This window comes from Falco peregrinus, chromosome 10, assembly GCF_023634155.1.
Source record: "Falco peregrinus isolate bFalPer1 chromosome 10, bFalPer1.pri, whole genome shotgun sequence".
NCBI lineage: Eukaryota > Metazoa > Chordata > Aves > Falconiformes > Falconidae > Falco > Falco peregrinus.
This window is the reverse complement of record NC_073730.1, coordinates 35,983,150-35,994,187: the sequence shown is the minus strand read 5'-3', so window position 1 is coordinate 35,994,187 and position 11,038 is coordinate 35,983,150. Positions and strand designations below refer to the sequence as shown.

General features: G+C 51.8%; 1 pseudogene; it reads right to left on the bottom strand.

Moving 5' to 3' along the window:
- Positions 1 to 2,771: 2,771 nt before the first annotated feature.
- The window catches only part of LOC129785259 (hydrocephalus-inducing protein homolog), a 75,844-nt pseudogene continuing 67,577 nt past the window's right edge, over positions 2,772 to 11,038 (bottom strand).

Genomic DNA, 11,038 nt, shown 5'->3' with positions numbered 1-11,038 from the left:
GCTCAGCCTTGCCCCAAACCTCCCTGACCGCTGCTGCTGCACAGCGACACTTGGACAGTTACTTCTCTGACATTCCCAAAAATGCACCTCTGAAAACCAGCACAAGCCAGAAGCGAAGCAGGCTCTTCAGAGCAGAGATCGTGCAAGTTATGGCCTCTGATGTGTGCTTATGTGTATTCCTGGTATGGCATGAATAACAGGCATTAATTATTCATTACATCATTCAAGTGGTGTTTTTTCTCTTGACAGTCAGAACCAAAAGCTTTCTCCTTGCAGAACTGGCACAGACTACTGGAGGAGGAACACAGATCCCTTTGCTAAACCACCTTCCCACATCATTAAAAACAACGAGAATTTGTCCACTCTTGCGGTGGATTTCACTGGTTCCAAACACCTCAACACTTCAACAGGATCTGAATGCATAGAACTCCCAACACTGACCAGACGCCGTATGATTCACTGGAGGGCACAGAGTACGATTTAACCGAAAAAGAAACCAGCTTCCACGATGTAAAACCTTTAATGATGTCTGGCTCAAGGAAGTGGTATTGACAGCTGTCAGAATCACCAGCCCAACTCAGCCAGAAGCAGCAGCATCCAGAAATGCTCATCCCTTGGCAGGGCACTGCTGCGTGCAACTAAGAGCCAAAAACCTCACCTACCAAGGCTGGGGCCTCCAAAATAAGGAACTGAAGCCATGCACGATGATGCATGTCTGGGCGATGCTGCCCAAAGCTCCCAGGAAGGAGGAGCTGCAGGGAAGAGCTGCGCCTCGCCAGCCAGCTCAGCTTCCCGGTGACAGCGGGACAGCAGCAGCAAAGGCAGGGCAGAGCCCTTTGGGGATGAGCGGAACAACATCTGGAGGATGCCCAGGAGAGCTGCCTTCTGTCAGCCTGTGTACTAACACCACGCATCCTCACCACCAAGGAGAGGGCTTCAGAAACGCTACCCCTTCATCTACAGGGTTCTAAAAGGGACAAGGAAAATGCCATGCAACAGCGTTACAGGCAACATGGCACAGGGAAAGGCAGCAACAAGCGATGGCAGCTCTGCCACCAGTAACGCCAGCGCTGGGATTTACCAGCTCCTTCATGCAGATGACACATGCCAGACTGGAGCTGGCACGCGTTCACCTGCAAACAAAATACCCGACAACGGAGCTGTGGAGGGACTCTGCACAGCCTGGATGAAAGATCTGTACCACGTTCTGCCTGAAACGGTGGTAAAGACCAGGCATCGACACTGGGCACCCCAGCCTAAGGCAAGAACGAGCTTTGAAGTTCTACTGGAACACACTGCAGCGATTCCCAAGGTCAGACTTGCAGCCGTACGGGTAGGATCTGCCACCAGCGCAGGACACGTAACAAGACAGCCAGCTCTTCTGCCAGCCCAGAAAGCTTTGGGTGCGTCAGCTACCAGGGAACTACTGGAACTGCACTGCAACCAGAAGACAGACCTATAGAAAATGCAACGCATCTAGTCCTTTCTTTAGGCACAGCTACGCTTCTCCAGCTGAAATGCTCGCCCTTTGGGCAAAACATTGACACGTTCACGTCCAAACAGAAAAGATTAAGGTAAGGTCAACTTTCAATTTATAAATTGTTAGCCCAAGCGTAAAAGCTTTTCAAGGTACCTGTAGTTCAAAATCCAGCTGACATTTAAACAACTGGTTATTCCAGTGGGGAGAAACCCTCCTCTTTTGGGGAAGCATGCCTTCTGTTTGCAAGCAACTGTTTTGTCAAACTTGAGACTTCCCTGCAAAGCCTGCATTGCCTGGCCTTGCTGTTGACTGGTTTACATGCACATCCCCAGCAGCCAGGGTTGAGATGACCAGTGGCATCCAAGGGATTTGGCATCATCGTTTCAATTCGGTTTATAAAAAGTTTATATCCCTGCAATTGTTTTCAAAATGTCAGCCTTCCTTTCTGTTACAGAAAGCTTCACGTTCTCGGGAATCCTCTGATATCCCCTTCCGTGCTCAGAGAGAGGACAAGACATTTTAAAACAGCTGCTTCAAAAGTTAGTATCCTTTTAAATTAAAGTTTAATTAACTAAATTTGTTCTCGATTTCAGCCAGTGGAAGCCAGGACACCAGATACAACGTTCTCTTGCCTACACTTTGTTGTTGCTGCTGTATATGCCTGAACGCAAATGTCCTGTAGGAGCCTTTAGTCCAGGAATGCTTTGCCTCACCCCTTTTCAAGCTTGGTAGGGAAAAAAAAAGAAAAGAAAAAAAAGCTTGTGCTCCAGATGCAAGCAGTGTGGAGTCTCATGCGTCTTTGGCTGGGGCTTTTGGCAAAGAGATATGATGGATATTTCTCAGGCGGGATGGACCTGACTTTCAGGAAAGCTTAAATCCAGCTTTACAGAAATCATCATTTCAGCACGGTCTCTTACACCGCTCTTGCTTTAGTGGTATTCAGCGATGTCCCCGTGCGCTCCCGAACAAGAGTTCTAATGAAGCAGCGGTTGCTGCTCATCTCGTAACGCAGGAGAGCGAGAGACCCAGGAATTGCTCTGGGTTTCAGACTGGGCTTGTTATCCCGCCTCACACGTCCGTAATTAAACACCATCTCAGACACTTAGATTTCCACCTAAGAGGACACCACCCTTCTCTAGGCATTAGCTGCTACTTATGCCATGAATTCCTTCTTTCCGTGTCTGCACCAGCCACATATTGTCACGTTCTCCTTTTCCCTGGCAGAACCCCTGTACACTTTATGCCCACCAAGATGAGTCACACAAAGGCACGCGTCTCGCCTAGCACTCACCAGCGGGGATCTTTCATTCCCAAACACTGAGACACTAGCCACAGTGTCCTGCCTTCCTATCGCCTGGGCTTCCAGCGTCAACGGGATCTCTACCGAGCTGTGAGGCTGGATAATCCCACACGGCACAGGGCTGGAGTACCACACAGCAGCATCCTCCTTGTGCTCCTATAAGGGACAGAATCAAAGACAACTTCAGAGTGACCTCTGAGGAAACTCCAAGCTTCTTAACATCCACCACAACGGCAATTCACCCACATTTTTAAAAATCCCTAGGAGAAAGCAGAAAGGCACAACACAAGGAGCAAGATTTGTATGGGCCTAATTAGCATCCTCACAGGGTCCAAAAGCTGCTGCACTCGCAAACGCCCACTCCGGTGCTGGCGGCCTCCTTGCAGCAGCTTTTCACAACCCTCCAAGTTCTCCTGCATGAAAGCACCCCAAAGACTAGAACAAAACTGCTTTCTGAAGAGTTCAAACCGCTCCTGAAGTTCATATTCAGGTAGCTTCCCGTTCTCTCCAAAACTTTAGGTTTGAATATAAAACAGCAAGGTCTTATCCAAACCCCGTTTTTTTCCTAACAAACCCCTCGATAACGACGTTTGAGGGCAGGAGGCGAACACGACGCCAAGCCTGAGGAAGGACTCCATAGCAGCCTGGAAGATCGCTGTCGTTCACAAGGGTCAGCATCCACTCGCAAGGGAACTTCAGAAAGCACCGTCCAAATGTCAGAACAGGGCTGAGCACGGGCAGTGGAGGAACGACACATCCGGGTGAAGAGATGACCAAAGGGAATTAGAGACACTGAGAGAACGTAGAAGTTGTTTACTCCCCAAACAGCATGAAACAGACACAACGCATTTGTCTCTGCCAGATAGACATTTCCTACCTCTACGGCAATCGATCACCTCTAACTTCTTCTTACTCAACAGCCTCTTGTAAAGGAGGGGCAGCCCCAGACTCCCGTGGCAGAGGCTGCCCAGTGCCCTGCCCCAGTGCTCTCTCATCAAGCTTTGCCCCTCCCTTGCCCCAGGAGGCCGGCAAGGACCCTCCCACAGTCCCAGCAAGGCACGAGCTCTGCGGGAGCCTTCCCGCTGAGGACCAGCGCTCCCCAAAGCTCAAGGAAAACAAGACTCCCGCATCTCAGTAAAAGCAACTCCCTCCTCTCCCGTACCGCTCTCGCCCTGCCTGAAACCTCAGCCGCTTGCCCCCGCGATGGAGGGCACAAGCACCGCCTGCCTCTCGCAGTGGGTGACCAGCCTCTCCCAGCTCCTGCAGCTGCCTGGGTCCTCCACACACCAGCCCACACACTGACTCTTCCCATTCCCACTCGTTTTACAAAATTGCAGCCCAGGCACCCAGTGGGTGACTCTGCCGGGGAGAGGGAACAGCACCAGCGAACTGCGTCCCTCTCGTCATTAAACTGGCACCCGCTGCGGCGCAACGGCATTGAACGACGCTGCAGCTTTTGGCTTAAGTCTGGGAACGTTCATGCTCAAGAGAACCAGAGAAACCTGAGCTCACCTGCCACACCAAGGACTAGTTTCCCCTCACCACTCCTGCCGTAAGCCCCTTTCCCATTTGCACACGCCTTCATTAACTGAGCCAGACCCCAGCTTTCAGCAGGCTGCTTGCCGCCTTCCAAACAAATGCTGCATTTTGGGCCAACCCAGCACAAGCCCACCGCTTGCAGGGAGAAGCAGGGGCAGTCCTTTGGAGATTCATTACTCCTCAAGTCCCAGACAACAGGCCAATAGTGAATATAATCACTGCTCCCTTAAAAATAAAATAAACCAAAAAAAAAAAGACAGAGGCATGGCCCTGAGCACTGAGCACAGGTGCCTCTCAACATGGGCTGCTTTCAAAGCACGGCTGTGCTCACAGCGAGCTGGGCAGAACTAGCTCGTTAAGCAACATTTCTCATTTGGAGCTGAAGCCAGGACACCCCACGCCAGGCAGCGTGCTGGGCATGGGTACGCGGGGAAAGGTGGCCAGCTGCAAGGAAAGCGCCGGTACCTGGCTGTGAGAGGCACGCCAACACCTCCTGGCCAACACCATCCACGCCCACCACCAGCGCCAGCTCGTATCGCCTCACCGTGCTGGAACACAGGGTGACCTGGTAGAGGAGAAGAGCGTCAGATACTTAATCACTGCCAGAAGCCGTCAGCCACGCATGGTGTCCTCTGGCTCTCACCCACGGTCAGGAAAGGGAGCGATATTTTGCCTTAGTTCTCCTGCTGGTCCACGTGTAGACCACTGTCTTTCCGAGTAACAAAACTCTTCTGGCGATATCCGATTTATTAAGTACGCCTTGCATACCAGGGCATATGTAAGCTAAATTAAAGCACAATTCATGTTCTACTTGCCACTGGGACCAATTTTTACTCTCGACTACAACAGCATAAATCCAGAGGAAATCTGTTGACTTTCACAGAATGAGGCCAGCTTTACAGTGGGAAGCCGAGGGCAAAACGTGGCCCAGCAGCAGCTGTGCAGCTCATGGCTGCTGGAGCTTTTCCAGTCCTCGTTGCAGTGGATGCAACCATTCTGCTCCACACGAGAGGAAAGATAAGACCGGGAAGAATAGCAAACTGCTTTATGCAATGACATCTTTCTTTTAACAGTCACCTTCTGTCCCCATCCTTCCTCGGCCCACTTTAAATCAAATTGCTCTAAGCAGCTCAGACACACACGCATGGCTTCTGTGCTTGACCGTAGGGTACATGATCCTTGGCTTACAACCTTGGAAACAAAACGGTGCTCCGCCCCAGAGTACCCCAGCTCACAAAAACCTAACACGAACACCGATCTCTTACTTGCGTTATGCCCAAAGCCAGCAGCACTACAGCCCTCCTGCGCACCAGTGAAGCTTCAGCTCCACCTGCTGAAGCACGTATGGCCGGGCTCGTGCCATAGCTGGATACCCAGGGCTCCTTGGGAGCGGATGGTCCCCTTGCAGGGCATTATGGTGAATTCAGTTGGCTTGATGTGATGTTGGGCTCCCTTTCTCCAGGACGGGCAAGTGTTGTCTGATATCTGAGCAAAACTGGTGACGCTGCGCTGTCCTGAGCCTTCGCCAGGGATGCGAAGGTTGAAAGTCATGGGAACCAAGGAGGTGTTAGTCAGGCGACACGGCAGGGTGCGAGGAAAGCCTGGGAAGGTGAGACAAATATCAGTCAAGTCCCCGGCTATCCCGTGATTCCTGGTGTGACTCTCCTGTTAGGATAGACCGGTGCTTGTTGTTTATCTCTTTTCAGTGTGAATGAGAGGTAATGGAGAAGCTCAGGGAGGAGTGAGTTGTGACTGAAGTTGCTTTTTCCATGGATGGCACAGCTTGCTTCCTTGGCAATGGGCAGTGCCGTTGGTGCTGAAGAGCTGTCTCTACCTCTGAGGAGCTCTCTCACCTGCCCCCAAACCAGCCCCAACTCTTTCTCACTGATCAGTGTGCACCCAGACAGAGCATTTATTCTGAAAATTCAGTCTGTAAAATCCCCCATTAACTCCATGAACATTCCCCCAGTTTTCAATATACGAAAGTAGGGCATTGTCATGTAAGGAAAAGAAAGGATGAGACCGGGCACTACAACATGATGCGTTGCACTCTAATGCAGTTTCTCTAGGCAGGACCCTTAAGGCATCTCCTGTTTCTGGGCAACCAGACTGAGCACATGACAACTCGGCCCACCTCACTGCAGGCAAACCTGATGCTTCCTTAGAAATGAGCAGGAACTGTGTCTCACCTTACCTAACAAACGGGGACATCACATCCACACTGCCTTTGATTACTGCCCACAAAGCCTGACATCACTTCAGCTCTGACACTTGCTTTCCACAACGGAAAACCAGTGGTACAACCACACTGGGTGAGGGGGTGGCTGTTCTGCAGAGGCAGGACACCAGCCCGCAGCTTGGTCTGGAGCGGACACCAGCTCTGCCAGAAGACACCTCCCATGCCCTGCTTACCAAGTGCTATTTGAATAAAGACAGGGAGGAAAACCACCTGCAGACACAGCAGATAGTTCCTCTGTGCCCAGCAGCAGTGACCATTGCCCACCGCCAGCAATTACTCCGGCAGGGAGGCGGGGGTGGGGCACAGAAAGGACATGCACCGACTGACCCACTGCACAGCCCCAAATGGGACCGAAGTCACCAGATGCAGACAACAGCCAGCAGCACAGTGACAAGAAGCAAAAATACAATAGCTGCCTTCAGCTGAAAAGGCCTTGTTAATGAAATCAGATTAAAGTAGGATGAACCTCCTATTACACAACCGCATTTCTGCCGGTGCGTTTCTTGTGGGTCTATTTATTCAAAAGGAAGCAGAGAAGTGGCCGAGTGGTGATGCAGGGAGAGGGGGAAGTGGCTCAGGGAAAGTACTGAGATTTCCAAGAAAGTCCACGAACCGCATGAAACCACAGGGGCATCCTGGGCACAGAATGATCATGGCCCTTCAATCAATCCCCAATTGATTTCACATGTAAACTTTAGACCATCTCAGTACAAAGCCTTTTCTCTGAGACTCGAGATGGAGAATCAGAATCTGCATTTCAGTGGAGATGCTCTGGGTGCTCAGCCACCGGCTCCGTCAGTGGAGCAGTGCTTCGGCTGGGGAAGGAGAAGGAGCCCACATCTCTGGAGACATCACTGCCCAAACCAATGCCGAGCTACTGCCTGGGCTTATTACCGGGCAGGTGATAACGAGGAGCCCTCACAGCACAAATTAACAGCTCACACTAAAGGTCAAGTGGGTAAGTGGTGTCCTCGCCTTGCAACAGGAACGTTCACCCTGAGCAGCCACAGGCTAGCGTGTGGCTCCAGCTCCCTTCTCCTGCAGCCCCATCCCCTGGGCCCTTCTGGGACAAGGGCTTTCACCATCATTCTGCCGCCAAGGATTGGGAGGTTGGGGCTGAGCAGGCTCTGAGGGCACCAGGAAAATACTGACTTTCTATTCCTTTGGTCCTGTTTGATCTCACGGCAGCAGAATACCACCTGAGCAAGCGGCAGCCCTGGTTCTAACACCCTGAAGGCTGCTGTGGAGGAACACAAGTGACAGACGCTCCCAAAGCGCTTCATTTCAGTAAGGCACAGACCTCCCCACCAGCGGTCCAAGCCCAGGGCACACTCACCAAAGGAGACGTCGCCGAATGGAGGGAAGGTACATGGAAAGGGAAAGTCGGTCCGATGACACAGCCCCTGTAAGGACAAAGGCAGAGGAGGAACTGGCTTGGTTAAAAAGAACTGCAAAGCGTTCGGCTTTCGTTACCACCGGGACGGATAGAAGCTGGTCTCAGCAGCACGGTGGGTTTCAAATCAACCCGTCACCCCTGCGCTCGGCACAGCATCCCTGTGCACAGGGGCAGCCAAAGCAACGTGGTCAGCAGGTGGCGGCTGCTGAGGTGGCTCAGGGCACCAGGGCAGGCAGGGTACACCCCCAGGTTGCTGCTGGCCCAGTGAAGGACCCTGAACAAGTGATGGCTCTGTGCCTCAGTTTCCCCATCTGTCATGTGACGGGCAGAGCTGTCCATGCAGAAGCAGGTTCATTGTAACTAGCCCTCTCAGCCACAGGTTCCCTGCTTTGGTATCTCTTTGCTGGAACTGGCCTTTCCATGGCCTATATGGACATCTTCCTCAGACCTTATTCCACACTACCATTATGCGTGCAGGATTTTGAGGCACGAATCCACAGGAGCCCCAGACATCTACTGAGAAACGCAGCACAAGTTCTACACAGTGGATGGTGGAATCTTGGAGGAAAGTATCAGCTTGTTACCAGTGCACCGGCTGACACATCCAAGAGCAAGACTGTTTGCACCACCGAACATGAGTGTCCTGAAGCCACCACACCAGCCCGCCCATCCCTAAATTCAGAGAGGTTCCAAACTCCAAAACTCACCAACATCCACTGAAATCAGCACTTGAAGCTGCACAACATTCATTAATTTCATGGTTGATGCCAATCAATGCCAGCTCTGCCTCTTGGTGAAAAAAACAAATACAGATCAAGGAGCACAGTGACCCGTGCCTCCTAGTTTTATTCACAGGACTGCCACCGGGTCTCTCGTACACATGAACAGACCCCAGCCTCCCGCAGGAGGGACCTGCCCTCACCCGTCGTGTCCCAGTTCCAGCATCCCTTTCTAAAGAGCAAAAGAACAAGCGTTCAGGACCTCGTCAGGTCTGTTTCCAAGCAAAGAGTGATCACCTATGGTTTGGGCATCTTCTGACTGCACAATCAAAAAGCACTCAAAATCTGACTTTCAGGAGTTTCAATCCCATGCTAATTCTCGATTCCTGGAGCTGAATCCGTTCCTGAGAACAAGTTAGGTAGCAAATCCCTTCTGGCAATGAGGTTCCCTCTCCAAGGACCTCACGTAATCAGACTTAACCTGCCAAGCCCCAGCATCCTACTCTGGATGGAGCAAAGGGAGCAGACATGCTTTCCGTAATAGCACTTGCCAAAAGACAATAGAAAACTGCCTCCAAACCAGCCACAACTGGGTCTCACACTGGGAAACTGCCAAGGGTGAGCCTTGCAGCGAGGGGGGAAATAACTGCCGCTTCTGCTGAGCACACAGGAGCTGTGCCCAAGGAAGTCAGACCTGAAGGACTGCCCAGAGGGCTCGGCCAAGCAGCCAGCCCAGAGCCCTGTGCGCTACAGCCGGTAACAGCGCAGCTTGCAAGAGAACGGGGGAAGAGGGCAGTCTTTATGGCAACAGCCACATCTTCCAATAGTGCTTCTGAAGGGAGATCGGGGTCCTCGCAGAGCAGGAAGGAGCACAAGGTAGGAGAGGAACCACCTGCACTCCCACCGCTGTTCCTTCCTCTGCAGCCCCATGTCCCACCAGCCAGCTCATCTCCACTCAAAAGAACTGGGAGTTTTTCCCTCCCTGGAGAACTAAATCCAGTGCACAACCCCCCCTGAAGAGGGAGGCTCGGCTTGCCCCGGTGGGTGGGCATCTCAAAAGCATTTGAAACAAACAGCTTGAGTTGTGGGGCTGGAGAATGAGAGATAAGGGCTGGACAGGGGTCCTTGGAACAAAGGCAAGACAGAAAGCAAGGAGGCAGATGCCATCTCGAGGAGAGGAGTCTGCAGTGGGAATTACTGTGGAGGCACCCCCCAGGCTCCTGTAACCCTCCTCACCTGACGGTCAAGGTCACGGGCTCAGGGGACCCATCCGCACTGAACCGGAATCCTTCTGTGAACTGCCCCAGGGCGGTGGAACTGAAGGAGATCTGGATGACTTGGAGGACATCTGGTAAAACGATGCCCTCCTGGGGGAGAAAGGAGAAGCAGGAGCCCAGAGCGGTCGCCGGAAGGACCAACTTGGAGGGGGCATCAATGACTCCTTTGTTAAACAGGATCACCTGCAGCAGCAAGAAAGCAAAATGGAAATACATGAGGAATCTTCTTTCCTTACAGAAGGCTGATTTGTTTTCTAATTAAACTTCTACAAAAGGCAGAAGAAGCTGTGTGCTGCTGCTTGGCTGAAGCCAAAGAAAACACAACAGGACAGTTTCTGCCTTTGGGTTTTTGCATGCAAAAAACCCCAGTGATAACTTCACATAAACAGAGTCACTCTGGGTTTATTCCACTGACACAGAGCAGTCCGCTTGGACTTGCAGGGCTGAGGATGTGCTCAGCATCACCAAGGCGATGCAGACCTGCCCCAAAGAGCAGCAAAGGGCGGTCGCAGCATTACAGCGAATCGTCACCTAACTGCTCCCGCTCCAGATGAGCCCAGTCCTGCCAAGGGCAAAACACATTCAGCTCCCGTTACAGCCAGCAAGTTTACTGGATGTAGAAAATACCTCGGGACAGCCCCATAACCAGCTTCAGCAGCACTCCCCGACTCTGCTAGGGTACGTCAGTGAGGCCCATTTTATTCTTTTCTTTGATCTGAGAGTCTCTTTGTCTTTGCTCAACCAGACATGTCAAGAAAGGATGAGAGTGAGGGGCATAGCAGCTCCACCTGCTCTAAAGAATCTCTTTCATAAATATTCACAGCCATCATCTACTAATTTACCATTATTTACTGCTCCAACAAGCTACACAATCCTGCAGCATTTGCTGAGATTCAGCAAGAAATGCCCACACCTGCCTGTGAGTATCAGCACACTGGTGGTCACCAAACCTACCCAAAGCAAAGCTCTACAGTTTCCGAAGGCTGCAGGTGAAATCCGGCCATTTCTGTGGACTTATCTACCTGCTTGGCAGTTATTTTCCCTAAGTTTTGTCCTCGCAAAACCTGTCAGAAAAACTGAGACAGAAG